This window comes from Lissotriton helveticus, chromosome 7 (genome assembly GCF_964261635.1).
Source record: "Lissotriton helveticus chromosome 7, aLisHel1.1, whole genome shotgun sequence".
Taxonomy (NCBI): Eukaryota; Metazoa; Chordata; class Amphibia; order Caudata; family Salamandridae; genus Lissotriton; species Lissotriton helveticus.
In genome coordinates, this window is record NC_136068.1 from 1,923,323,552 (window position 1) to 1,923,336,406 (window position 12,855).

Sequence of the window (12,855 nt, forward strand, 5' to 3'; positions counted from 1 at the left end):
ATCTTATTTCACAGTGTCATGTCGTTATCAGCTGCAGATAGTTAATCGTGATGTTATTTCACAGTGTCATGTCCTCGTCAGCTGGAGATAGTTCATCCAGATCTTATTTCACATTGTCATGTCGTTATCAGCTGCAGATAGTTAATCTTGATGTTATTTCTCAGTGTCATGTCCTTGTCAGCTGGAGATAGTTAATCCTGATGTTATTTCACAGTGTCATATCGTTATCAGCTGCAGATAGTTAATCTTGATGTTATTTCACAGTGTCATGTCGTTATCAGCTGCAGATAGTTAATCTTGATGTTATTTCTCAGTGTCATGTCATCGTTATCAGCTGCAGATAGTTAATCCTGATGTTATTTCACAGTGTCATGTCATTATCAGCTGCAGATAGTTAATCCTGATGTGTGTTCACATTGTCATGTCGTTATCAGCTGGAGATAGTTAATCCTGATGTTATTTCACAGTGTCATGTCGTTATCAGCTGCAGATAGTTAATCTTGATGTTATTTCACAGTGTCATGTCGTTATCAGCTGCAGATAGTTAATCTTGATGTTATTTCTCAGTGTCATGTCATCGTTATCAGCTGCAGATAGTTAATCCTGATGTTATTTCACAGTGTCATGTCGTTATCAGCTGCAGGTAGTTAATCTTGATGTAATTTCTCAGTGTCATGTCGTTATCAGCTGCAGATATTTAATCTTGATGTTATTTCTCAGTGTCATGTCGTTATCAGCTGCAGATAGTTAATCTTGATGTTATTTCACAGAGTCATGTCGTTATCAGCTGCAGATAGTTAATCCTGATGTTATTTCACAGTGTCATGTCCTTGTCAGCTGGAGGTAGTTAATCCTGAAGTTATTTCACAGTGTCATGTCGTTATCAGCTGCAGATAGTTAATCTTGATGTTATTTCACAGTGTCATGTCGTTATCAGCTGCAGATAGTTAATCTTGATGTTATTTCTCAGTGTCATGTCATCGTTATCAGCTGCAGATAGTTAATCCTGATGTTATTTCACAGTGTCATGTCATTATCAGCTGCAGATAGTTAATCGTGATGTGTGTTCACATTGTCATGTCGTTATCAGCTGCAGAAAGTTAATCCTGATGTTATTTCACAGTGTCATGTCCTTGTCAGCTGGAGATAGTTAATCCTAATGCTATTTCACAGTGTCATGTCGTTATCAGCTGCAGATAGTTAATCTTGATGTTATTTCACAGTGTCATGTCGTTATCAGCTGCAGATAGTTAATCTTGATGTTATTTCTCAGTGTCATGTCATCGTTATCAGCTGCAGATAGTTAATCCTGATGTTATTTCACAGTGTCATGTCGTTATCAGCTGCAGATAGTTAATCTTGATGTTATTTCTCAGTGTCATGTCGTTATCAGCTGCAGATATTTAATCTTGATGTTATTTCTCAGTGTCATGTCGTTATCAGCTGCAAATAGTTAATCTTGATGTTATTTCTCAGTGTCATGTTGTTATCAGCTGCAGATAGTTAATCCTGATGTTATTTCACAGTGTCATGTCATCGTTATCAGCTGCAGATAGTTAATCCTGATGTTATTTCGCAGTGTCATGTTGTTATCAGCTGCAGATAGTTAATCCTGATGTTTTTTCACAGTGTCACGTCGTAATCAGCTGCAGATAGTTAATCTTGATGTTATTTCTCAGTGTCATGTCGTTATCAGCTGCAGATAGTTAATCTTGATGTTATTTCACAGTGTCATGTCGTTATCAGCTGCAGATAGTTAATCTTGATGTTATTTCACAGTGTCATTTCGTTATCAGCTGCAGATAGTTAATCCTGATGATTTTTCGCAGTGACTTGTCGTCGTTATCAGCTGCACATAGTTAATCTTGATGTTATTTCACAGTGTCATGTCGTTATCAGCTGCAGATAGTTAATCTTGATGTTATTTCTCAGTGTCATGTCGTTATCAGCTGCAGATAGTTAATCCTGATGTTATTTCACAGTGTCATGTCGTTATCAGCTGCAGATAGTTAATCTTGATGTTATTTCACAGTGTCATGTCGTTATCAGCTGCAGATAGTTAATCTTGATGTTATTTCTCAGTGTCATGTCGTTATCAGCTGCAGATAGTTAATCTTGATGTTATTTCACAGTGTCATGTTGTTATCAGCTGCAGATAGTTAATCCTGATGATTTTTCGCAGTGCCTTGTCGTCGTTATCAGCTGCACATAGTTAATCTTGATGTTATTTCACAGTGTCATGTCGTTATCAGCTGCAGATAGTTAATCCTGATGGTATTTCACAGTGTCATGTCGTTATCAGCTGCAGATAGTTAATCCTGATGTTATTTCACAGTGTCAAGTCCTCGTCAGCTGTAGATAGTTCTTCCAGATGTTATTTCACAGTGTCATGTCGTTATCAGCTGCAGATAGTAAATCCTGATGTTATTTTGCAGTGCCATGTCGTCGTTATCAGCTGCAGATAGTTAATCTTGATGTTATTTCTCAGTGTCATGTCGTTATCAGCTGCAGATAGTTAATCGTGATGTTATTTCTCAGTGTCATGTCGTTATCAGCTGCAGATGGTTAATCTTGATGTTATTTCACAGTGTCATGTCGTTATCAGCTGCAGATAGTTAATCTTGATGTTATTTCACAGTGTCATTTCGTTATCAGCTGCAGATAGTTAATCCTGATGTTTTTTCGCAGTGTCTTGTCGTCGTTATCAGCTGCAGATAGTTAATCTTGATGTTATTTCACAGTGTAATGTCGTTATCAGCTGCAGATAGTTAATCCTGATGTTTTTTCGCAGTGTCTTGTCGTCGTTATCAGCTGCAGATAGTTAATCCTGATGTTATTTCACAGTGTCATGTCGTTATCAGCTGCAGATAGTTAATCCTGATGTTATTTCACAGTGTCATGTCCTCGTCAGCTGTATATAGTTCATCCAGATGTTATTTCACAGTGTAATGTCGTTATCAGCTGCAGATAGTTAATCCTGATGTTATTTTGCAGTGTCTTGTCGTCGTTATCAGCTGCAGATAGTTAATCCTGATGTGTGTTCACATTGTGATGTCGTTATCAGCTGGAGATAGTTAATCCTGATGTTATTTCACAGTGTCATGTCCTCGTCAGCTGTATATAGTTCATCCAGATGTTATTTCACAGTGTAATGTCGTTATCAGCTGCAGATAGTTAATCCTGATGTTATTTTGCAGTGCCATGTCGTCGTTATCAGCTGCAGATAGTTAATCTTGATGTTATTTCTCAGTGTCATGTCGTTATCAGCTGCAGATAGTTAATCTTGATGTTATTTCACAGTGTCATGTCGTTATCAGCTGCAGATAGTTAATCTTGATGTTATTTCTCAGTGTCATGTCATCGTTATCAGCTGCAGATAGTTAATCCTGATGTTATTTCACAGTGTCATGTCATTATCAGCTGCAGATAGTTAATCCTGATGTGTGTTCACATTGTGATGTCGTTATCAGCTGGAGATAGTTAATCCTGATGTTATTTCACAGTGTCATGTCGTTATCAGCTGCAGATAGTTAGTCTTGATGTTATTTCACAGTGTCATGTCGTTATCAGCTGCAGATAGTTAATCTTGATGTTATTTCTCAGTGTCATGTCATCGTTATCAGCTGCAGATAGTTAATCCTGATGTTATTTCACAGTGTCATGTCGTTACCAGCTGCAGATAGTTAATCTTGATGTTATTTCTCAGTGTCATGTCGTTATCAGCTGCAGATATTTAATCTTGATATTATTTCTCAGTGTCATGTCGTTATCAGCTGCAGATAGTTAATCTTGATGTTATTTCACAGAGTCATGTCGTTATCAGCTGCAGATAGTTAATCCTGATGTTATTTCACAGTGTCATGTCCTTGTCAGCTGGAGGTAGTTAATCCTGATGTTATTTCACAGTGTCATGTCGTTATCAGCTGCAGATAGTTAATCTTGATGTTATTTCACAGTGTCATGTCGTTATCAGCTGCAGATAGTTAATCTTGATGTTATTTCTCAGTGTCATGTCATCGTTATCAGCTGCAGATAGTTAATCCTGATGTTATTTCACAGTGTCATGTCATTATCAGCTGCAGATAGTTAATCGTGATGTGTGTTCACATTGTCATGTCGTTATCAGCTGCAGAAAGTTAATCCTGATGTTATTTCACAGTGTCATGTCCTTGTCAGCTGGAGATAGTTAATCCTGATGCTATTTCACAGTGTCATGTCGTTATCAGCTGCAGATAGTTAATCTTGATGTTATTTCACAGTGTCATGTCGTTATCAGCTGCAGATAGTTAATCTTGATGTTATTTCTCAGTGTCATGTCATCGTTATCAGCTGCAGATAGTTAATCCTGATGTTATTTCACAGTGTCATGTCGTTATCAGCTGCAGATATTTAATCTTGATGTTATTTCTCAGTGTCATGTCGTTATCAGCTGCAAATAGTTAATCTTGATGTTATTTCTCAGTGTCATGTTGTTATCAGCTGCAGATAGTTAATCCTGATGTTATTTCACAGTGTCATGTCATCGTTATCAGCTGCAGATAGTTAATCCTGATGTTATTTCGCAGTGTCATGTTGTTATCAGCTGCAGATAGTTAATCCTGATGTTTTTTCACAGTGTCACGTCGTAATCAGCTGCAGATAGTTAATCTTGATGTTATTTCTCAGTGTCATGTCGTTATCAGCTGCAGATAGTTAATCTTGATGTTATTTCACAGTGTCATGTCGTTATCAGCTGCAGATAGTTAATCTTGATGTTATTTCACAGTGTCATTTCGTTATCAGCTGCAGATAGTTAATCCTGATGATTTTTCGCAGTGACTTGTCGTCGTTATCAGCTGCACATAGTTAATCTTGATGTTATTTCACAGTGTCATGTCGTTATCAGCTGCAGATAGTTAATCTTGATGTTATTTCTCAGTGTCATGTCGTTATCAGCTGCAGATAGTTAATCCTGATGTTATTTCACAGTGTCATGTCGTTATCAGCTGCAGATAGTTAATCTTGATGTTATTTCACAGTGTCATGTCGTTATCAGCTGCAGATAGTTAATCTTGATGTTATTTCTCAGTGTCATGTCGTTATCAGCTGCAGATAGTTAATCTTGATGTTATTTCACAGTGTCATGTTGTTATCAGCTGCAGATAGTTAATCCTGATGATTTTTCGCAGTGCCTTGTCGTCGTTATCAGCTGCACATAGTTAATCTTGATGTTATTTCACAGTGTCATGTCGTTATCAGCTGCAGATAGTTAATCCTGATGGTATTTCACAGTGTCATGTCGTTATCAGCTGCAGATAGTTAATCCTGATGTTATTTCACAGTGTCAAGTCCTCGTCAGCTGTAGATAGTTCATCCAGATGTTATTTCACAGTGTCATGTCGTTATCCGCTGCAGATAGTAAATCCTGATGTTATTTTGCAGTGCCATGTCGTCGTTATCAGCTGCAGATAGTTAATCTTGATGTTATTTCTCAGTGTCATGTCGTTATCAGCTGCAGATAGTTAATCGTGATGTTATTTCTCAGTGTCATGTCGTTATCAGCTGCAGATGGTTAATCTTGATGTTATTTCACAGTGTCATGTCGTTATCAGCTGCAGATAGTTTATCTTGATGTTATTTCACAGTGTCATTTCGTTATCAGCTGCAGATAGTTAATCCTGATGTTTTTTCGCAGTGTCTTGTCGTCGTTATCAGCTGCAGATAGTTAATCTTGATGTTATTTCACAGTGTAATGTCGTTATCAGCTGCAGATAGTTAATCCTGATGTTTTTTCGCAGTGTCCTGTCGTCGTTATCAGCTGCAGATAGTTAATCCTGATGTTATTTCACAGTGTCATGTTGTTATCAGCTGCAGATAGTTAATCCTGATGTTATTTCACAGTGTCACGTCGTTATCAGCTGCAGATAGTTAATCCTGATGGTATTTCACAGTGTCATGTCCTCGTCAGCTGTATATAGTTCATCCAGATGTTATTTCACAGTGTAATGTCGTTATCAGCTGCAGATAGTTAATCCTGATGGTTTTTTGCAGTGCCATGTCGTCGTTATCAGCTGCAGATAGTTAATCTTGATGTTATTTCTCAGTGTCATGTCGTTATCAGCTGCAGATAGTTAATCTTGATGTTACTTCACAGTGTCATGTCGTTATCAGCTGCAGATAGTTAATCTTGATGTTATTTCTCAGTGTTATGTCATCGTTATCAGCTGCAGATAGTTAATCCTGATGTTATTTCACAGTGTCATGTCATTATCAGCTGCAGATAGTTAATCCTGATGTGTGTTCACATTGTCATGTCGTTATCAGCTGCAGATAGTTAATCCTGATGTTTTTTCGCAGTGTCTTGTCGTCGTTATCAGCTGCAGATAGTTAATCCTGATGGTTTTTCACAGTGTCATGTTGTTATCAGCTGCAGATAGTTAATCCTGATGTTATTTCACAGTGTCACGTCGTTATCAGCTGCAGATAGTTAATCCTGATGTTATTTCACAGTGTCATGTCGTTATCAGCTGCAGATAGTTAATCCTGATGTTATTTCACAGTGTCATGTCAGCTGTAGATGTCATGTTGTTATCAGCTGCAGATCGTTAATCTTGAAGTTATTTCACAGTGTCATGTCGTTATCAGCTGGAGATAGTTAATCCTGATGTTATTTCACAGTGTCATGTCGTTATCAGCTGCAGATAGTTAATCCTGATGTTATTTCACAGTGTCACGTTGTTATCAGCTGCAGATAGTTAATCCTGATGTTATTTCACAGTGTCATGTCCTCGTCAGCTGTAGATAGTTCATCCAGATGTTATTTCACAGTGTAATGTCGTTATAAGCTGCAGATAGTTAATCCTGATGTTATTTTGCAGTGCCATGTCGTCGTTATCAGCTGCAGATAGTTAATCTTGATGTTATTTCTCAGTGTCATGTCATTATCAGCTGCAGATAGTTAATCTTGATGTTATTTTTCAGTGTCATGTCGTTATCAGCTGCAGATAGTTAATCTTGATGTCATTTCGCAGTGTCATGTCGTTATCAGATGCAGATAGTTAATCTTGATGTTATTTCACAGTGCCATGTCGTCGTTATCAGCTGCAGATAGTTAATCCTGGTGTTATTTCATAGTGTCATGTCGTTATCAGCTGCAGATAGTTAATCTTGATGTTATTTCACAGTGTCATTTCGTTATCAGCTGCAGATAGTTAATCCTGATGTTTTTTCGCAGTGTCTTGTCGTCGTTATCAGCTGCAGATGGTTAATCTTGATGTTATTTCACAGTGTCATGTCGTTATCAGCTGCAGATAGTTTATCTTGATGTTATTTCACAGTGTCATTTCGTTATCAGCTGCAGATAGTTAATCCTGATGTTTTTTCGCAGTGTCTTGTCGTCGTTATCAGCTGCAGATAGTTAATCTTGATGTTATTTCACAGTGTAATGTCGTTATCAGCTGCAGATAGTTAATCCTGATGTTTTTTCGCAGTGTCCTGTCGTCGTTATCAGCTGCAGATAGTTAATCCTGATGTTATTTCACAGTGTCATGTTGTTATCAGCTGCAGATAGTTAATCCTGATGTTATTTCACAGTGTCACGTCGTTATCAGCTGCAGATAGTTAATCCTGATGGTATTTCACAGTGTCATGTCCTCGTCAGCTGTATATAGTTCATCCAGATGTTATTTCACAGTGTAATGTCGTTATCAGCTGCAGATAGTTAATCCTGATGGTTTTTTGCAGTGCCATGTCGTCGTTATCAGCTGCAGATAGTTAATCTTGATGTTATTTCTCAGTGTCATGTCGTTATCAGCTGCAGATAGTTAATCTTGATGTTACTTCACAGTGTCATGTCGTTATCAGCTGCAGATAGTTAATCTTGATGTTATTTCTCAGTGTTATGTCATCGTTATCAGCTGCAGATAGTTAATCCTGATGTTATTTCACAGTGTCATGTCATTATCAGCTGCAGATAGTTAATCCTGATGTGTGTTCACATTGTCATGTCGTTATCAGCTGCAGATAGTTAATCCTGATGTTTTTTCGCAGTGTCTTGTCGTCGTTATCAGCTGCAGATAGTTAATCCTGATGGTTTTTCACAGTGTCATGTTGTTATCAGCTGCAGATAGTTAATCCTGATGTTATTTCACAGTGTCACGTCGTTATCAGCTGCAGATAGTTAATCCTGATGTTATTTCACAGTGTCATGTCGTTATCAGCTGCAGATAGTTAATCCTGATGTTATTTCACAGTGTCATGTCAGCTGTAGATGTCATGTTGTTATCAGCTGCAGATCGTTAATCTTGAAGTTATTTCACAGTGTCATGTCGTTATCAGCTGGAGATAGTTAATCCTGATGTTATTTCACAGTGTCATGTCGTTATCAGCTGCAGATAGTTAATCCTGATGTTATTTCACAGTGTCACGTTGTTATCAGCTGCAGATAGTTAATCCTGATGTTATTTCACAGTGTCATGTCCTCGTCAGCTGTAGATAGTTCATCCAGATGTTATTTCACAGTGTAATGTCGTTATAAGCTGCAGATAGTTAATCCTGATGTTATTTTGCAGTGCCATGTCGTCGTTATCAGCTGCAGATAGTTAATCTTGATGTTATTTCTCAGTGTCATGTCATTATCAGCTGCAGATAGTTAATCTTGATGTTATTTTTCAGTGTCATGTCGTTATCAGCTGCAGATAGTTAATCTTGATGTCATTTCGCAGTGTCATGTCGTTATCAGATGCAGATAGTTAATCTTGATGTTATTTCACAGTGTCATGTCGTTATCAGCTGCAGATAGTTAATCTTGATGTCATTTCGCAGTGCCATGTCGTCGTTATCAGCTGCAGATAGTTAATCCTGGTGTTATTTCATAGTGTCATGTCGTTATCAGCTGCAGATAGTTAATCTTGATGTTATTTCACAGTGTCATTTCGTTATCAGCTGCAGATAGTTAATCCTGATGTTTTTTCGCAGTGTCTTGTCGTCGTTATCAGCTGCAGATAGTTAATCTTGATGTTATTTCACAGTGTCATGTCGTTATCAGCTGCAGATAGTTAATCTTTTTTTTTGTAACTTTTTATTATTTGAAACACAAAGGAACAAAACATCAAACAAACAAGCAAGGCAGTACAATATGAATACAGACATCAGAATGTGCTCAAGGAGGACGGGAGAAACATGTGAACAGGAGAAGAAAATTCTTTGAATACAGATGATGGGAGGGAGTCACAGGCAGAGTTGCATAGGAACAGTACGACATATCACAGCTGGAAGGGATGTAGGTCAGAGTGACTGAGGAGGACTCAGGGAGGCGGTGAGCGGGGGTGTACAAATATCTCCACGGTATGTGTTCCAAGGAATCCAAATCTTCCCCCATTTTCGGGGTCTGCCTCTTGCAATATATACTGTTTTCTCTCGAAACATGCACCAGTCCAGACTCTCTTTCCAAGCAGTCACTGTAGGCGGCCTTGGGGATCCCCACAACTGGGCAATATCTCTCTTCGCAACCATATTGGCCAAAGTCACCCACCGAAGCTGCGACACGTCATAGTCATTCGGACCCCATACATTCAATAAACATTGTCGGGCTTCCGGCATCATAACAACACCCGTGACATCATCCATAATCTCATGCATACGTTTCCAGAATCGCACCACCTCAGGGCATTCCCATATGATGTGGAGATAGGTGCCAAGGAGACCACACCCACGCCAACACATACCATCCGTAGAGAAGCCCATATGAATTAGACGGGGACCAGTGACATAGATTCTGTGGAGGATCTTGAGTTGGACCAGACGGAGGCGGGCCGGAATCGCCACCTCCTTGGGAGAGGAGACCGCGGACTGCCAATCCTCATTATCCAGTTCAATACCATCAGCAATCCAGGCCTCACGGAGGCGATCAAGCAGACCCGATCGGTCATTAATCATTTTCGTATAGAACAGTGAGATAGTACTATCCGGCACATAGCCGTCTAGCATACGATCTTCGAGGGGGGAGGAATCCGGAAAAGCACTTCCCACTGGCAACACAGAATTCAGAGCATGACGTACCTGGATGTAACGAAATCTTTCCCTGTCACTCAGCTTATACTCTATTTGCAGTTCAGAGATGACCTTAACCTTACCTTTAACCCAGAGATCAGGCACTTTACCAATACCGATCATGTCCCACTTATCAAATCCCTTCGTCCTCCATAGGCCACCCAACTTCGCAGAAGCATAGAGCGTTGTCGCACCCGTTAATTTATCACTCCAGCCCATAGCCGCCGTCGCGCTATGCCATACCCGCACAGCTATAGCAGTAGGTCCCGTGAGTTGTGAACGGGAGGGTCCCGAGTAAAGTGCACTATAATAATCACCACCTGGGAGCAGCCACTTGTCCATTTCAAATGCTGGATTCAACGCCGGGCCATACATCCCGTGGTTGATAGCAGCAAGGTGGGAAGCCCAGTAATACCTACGAATATCCGGGAGCGCTATACCGCCATCATACCAGTGGAGTGTCAATTTAGGAAGAGCTATGCGCGAACGTCCGTCCCATATTAGTTGCCTCTGCAACGATTCTACTTCCCGAAAATTTGTCGACGGGATAACATCAAAACTATTCTGGAGGGCATATAGGAACCGAGGTAAGGACATCATCTTAAAAAGGGCCGCACGCCCTAGGGGAGACAACGGTAATTTATGCCAACGCGCTACGTCGGAGCGTAAACGTTGAAGTGGGGGGACCAAATTACGTTCGTAGCGAACCGCCGGTTCCATGGAGATAAACACACCCAGGTACTTAAAGCCAGACTGCGACAACTGGATGGGACAGCCCCGTGGCAAACGAGGGACATCACCCGCCAGTTCATAAATGTAGGATTTCGACCAATTAATGATGAGGCCCGAGTTCTTCCCGAAACAACACATTGAGCGATTTTTGGGGAGCGGTAAGGTACAATAAAATGTCATCCGCGTATAAGGAAATGTGATCCTCAAATTCCGGCGTCCAGCGTATACCCTTCATCGAGGGTTCCCACCGTAGCCAGGCGGCAAGAGGCTCCAACGCCAAAGCAAAAAGGAGTGGGGACAACGGACAACCCTGTTGTGTGCCCCTACCGAGAGTAAAAGGCACGGAGACGCGGCCATTATTCACCACCTGGGCTAGCGGTGTTTCATACAGGAGTTTGACCCAGCCGATAAAACCCGCGCCGAATCCAAACTTGGCGAGTACCGCCCAGAGATAAGACCACTCGATTGTATCAAAGGCAATCGTGGCGTCCAGGGACACCAAGATGGCCGGTTCACGCAGCGTCGGGGCCCTCGTGAGAACACCATGCAGACGTCGCAAATTTAATGCCGTGTTATGGTGCGGGATAAAACCCGATTGATCCGGATGAATCAGGTCGCCAATAACCGTAATCAGACGATTAGCAAGCAATTTGGCGAGGATCTTGGGTTCCGCATTTAAAAGCGAAATGGGTCTATAAGACGAGCAGTGATCTCGTGGTTTACCCTCTTTATGGATCACCACAATGGTCGCAAGACGCTGATCTCTGGGGAGGGAACCATTATCTCGCGCAGCCAGAAACATAGCACGTAGATGGGGAGCCAAAGTATCAGGGCGTAACTTATACAGTTCCACAGGAAGGCCATTGGGACCCAGAGCCTTGCCGGAGCGAAGGGAGCGCAGTGCGAGAGCCACCTCATCCACCGAGGGCGTGGCATCCAAGCAATCACGCTCCGATTCCGACAAACAGGGTAGCGCTATGTCCCGAAGCAACAAGTGCGAATCCTCTTCAGGCCTGTCGGACACCGAGGTATAGACCTCTCGAAAATAATCAGCAAAGCACTCAACAATGCCAACAGGATCAGTTACACTCACACCATCACATGTCACAATCACCGGAACCACTCGATTCGCTCTCTCTCTTCTGTCCAGCCAGGCAATCAATTTTCCTGCTTTATCACCCACATCATAGAGCCGTCCCTGCTGTTCCCTACTCATCGTCTTTGCCGCATCAGTAACCAAAGTTTTATATTCTAATTGTTTAAGGTGGAGGACATGTAATGCTTCTCGAGACACCCCCCGCTCCAATGCAGTCTCCAGGTCTGTGATTTCAGTTTCGAGTGAACAATTGCCTTGCTCTTATATTTCTTGGCACACCCCACCAAAGACAATGCCTGTCCCCTGGTCACAGTCTTAAAGGCTTCCCACAACGAGACAGGTGAGGACACAGAACCAACATTTTCAGTAAAGTACAGATCAAATGATTTAATCAATTCAGCGCGTGTCTTGGGGTTGAGGAGATACCATGGGTTAATCGGAGCCACCCTGCCTTCGGCCCCGATGCTAAGATTAAAATGAAACCAAATAGGGGAATGATCCGATATGCCCCGGGCCAGGTGTCTAATCTCTCCAATCGAGGGGGACAGTGCCGCCGGTATCAGGATATAATGTAATCTAGAAAGACTGCCATGAGCTCCTGAGTGAAAAGTAAACTGTGTTTGCTCTGGGTGCATTAGTCTCCAGCAATCTATGAGGCCCAATGTTTCCAGGAAGTCGCCCAACCAGGACTGCGCAGCAGGAAGATCTCGGGGCGGATAGCGGTCTCTCCTGCCAGAAATGACGGAGTTAAAATCACCACCCAGTATCAAAACACCCTCAGGGAGACCCAGCACCATCTGCCCCAGGTCCATGAATGTCGTGGATTGCATGCCCGGGGGGACATAAACTGACACCAACGAGATTGGCTTTCCCTCCCACCGCCCGACAAGTGCAACATATCGACCCCTGGCATCGAGGATCACATCATCAACTTCGAGGGGGAGGGAAACCCTAAGCAGAATACCCACTCCTCTAGAACTAGATGTAAAACCAGAATG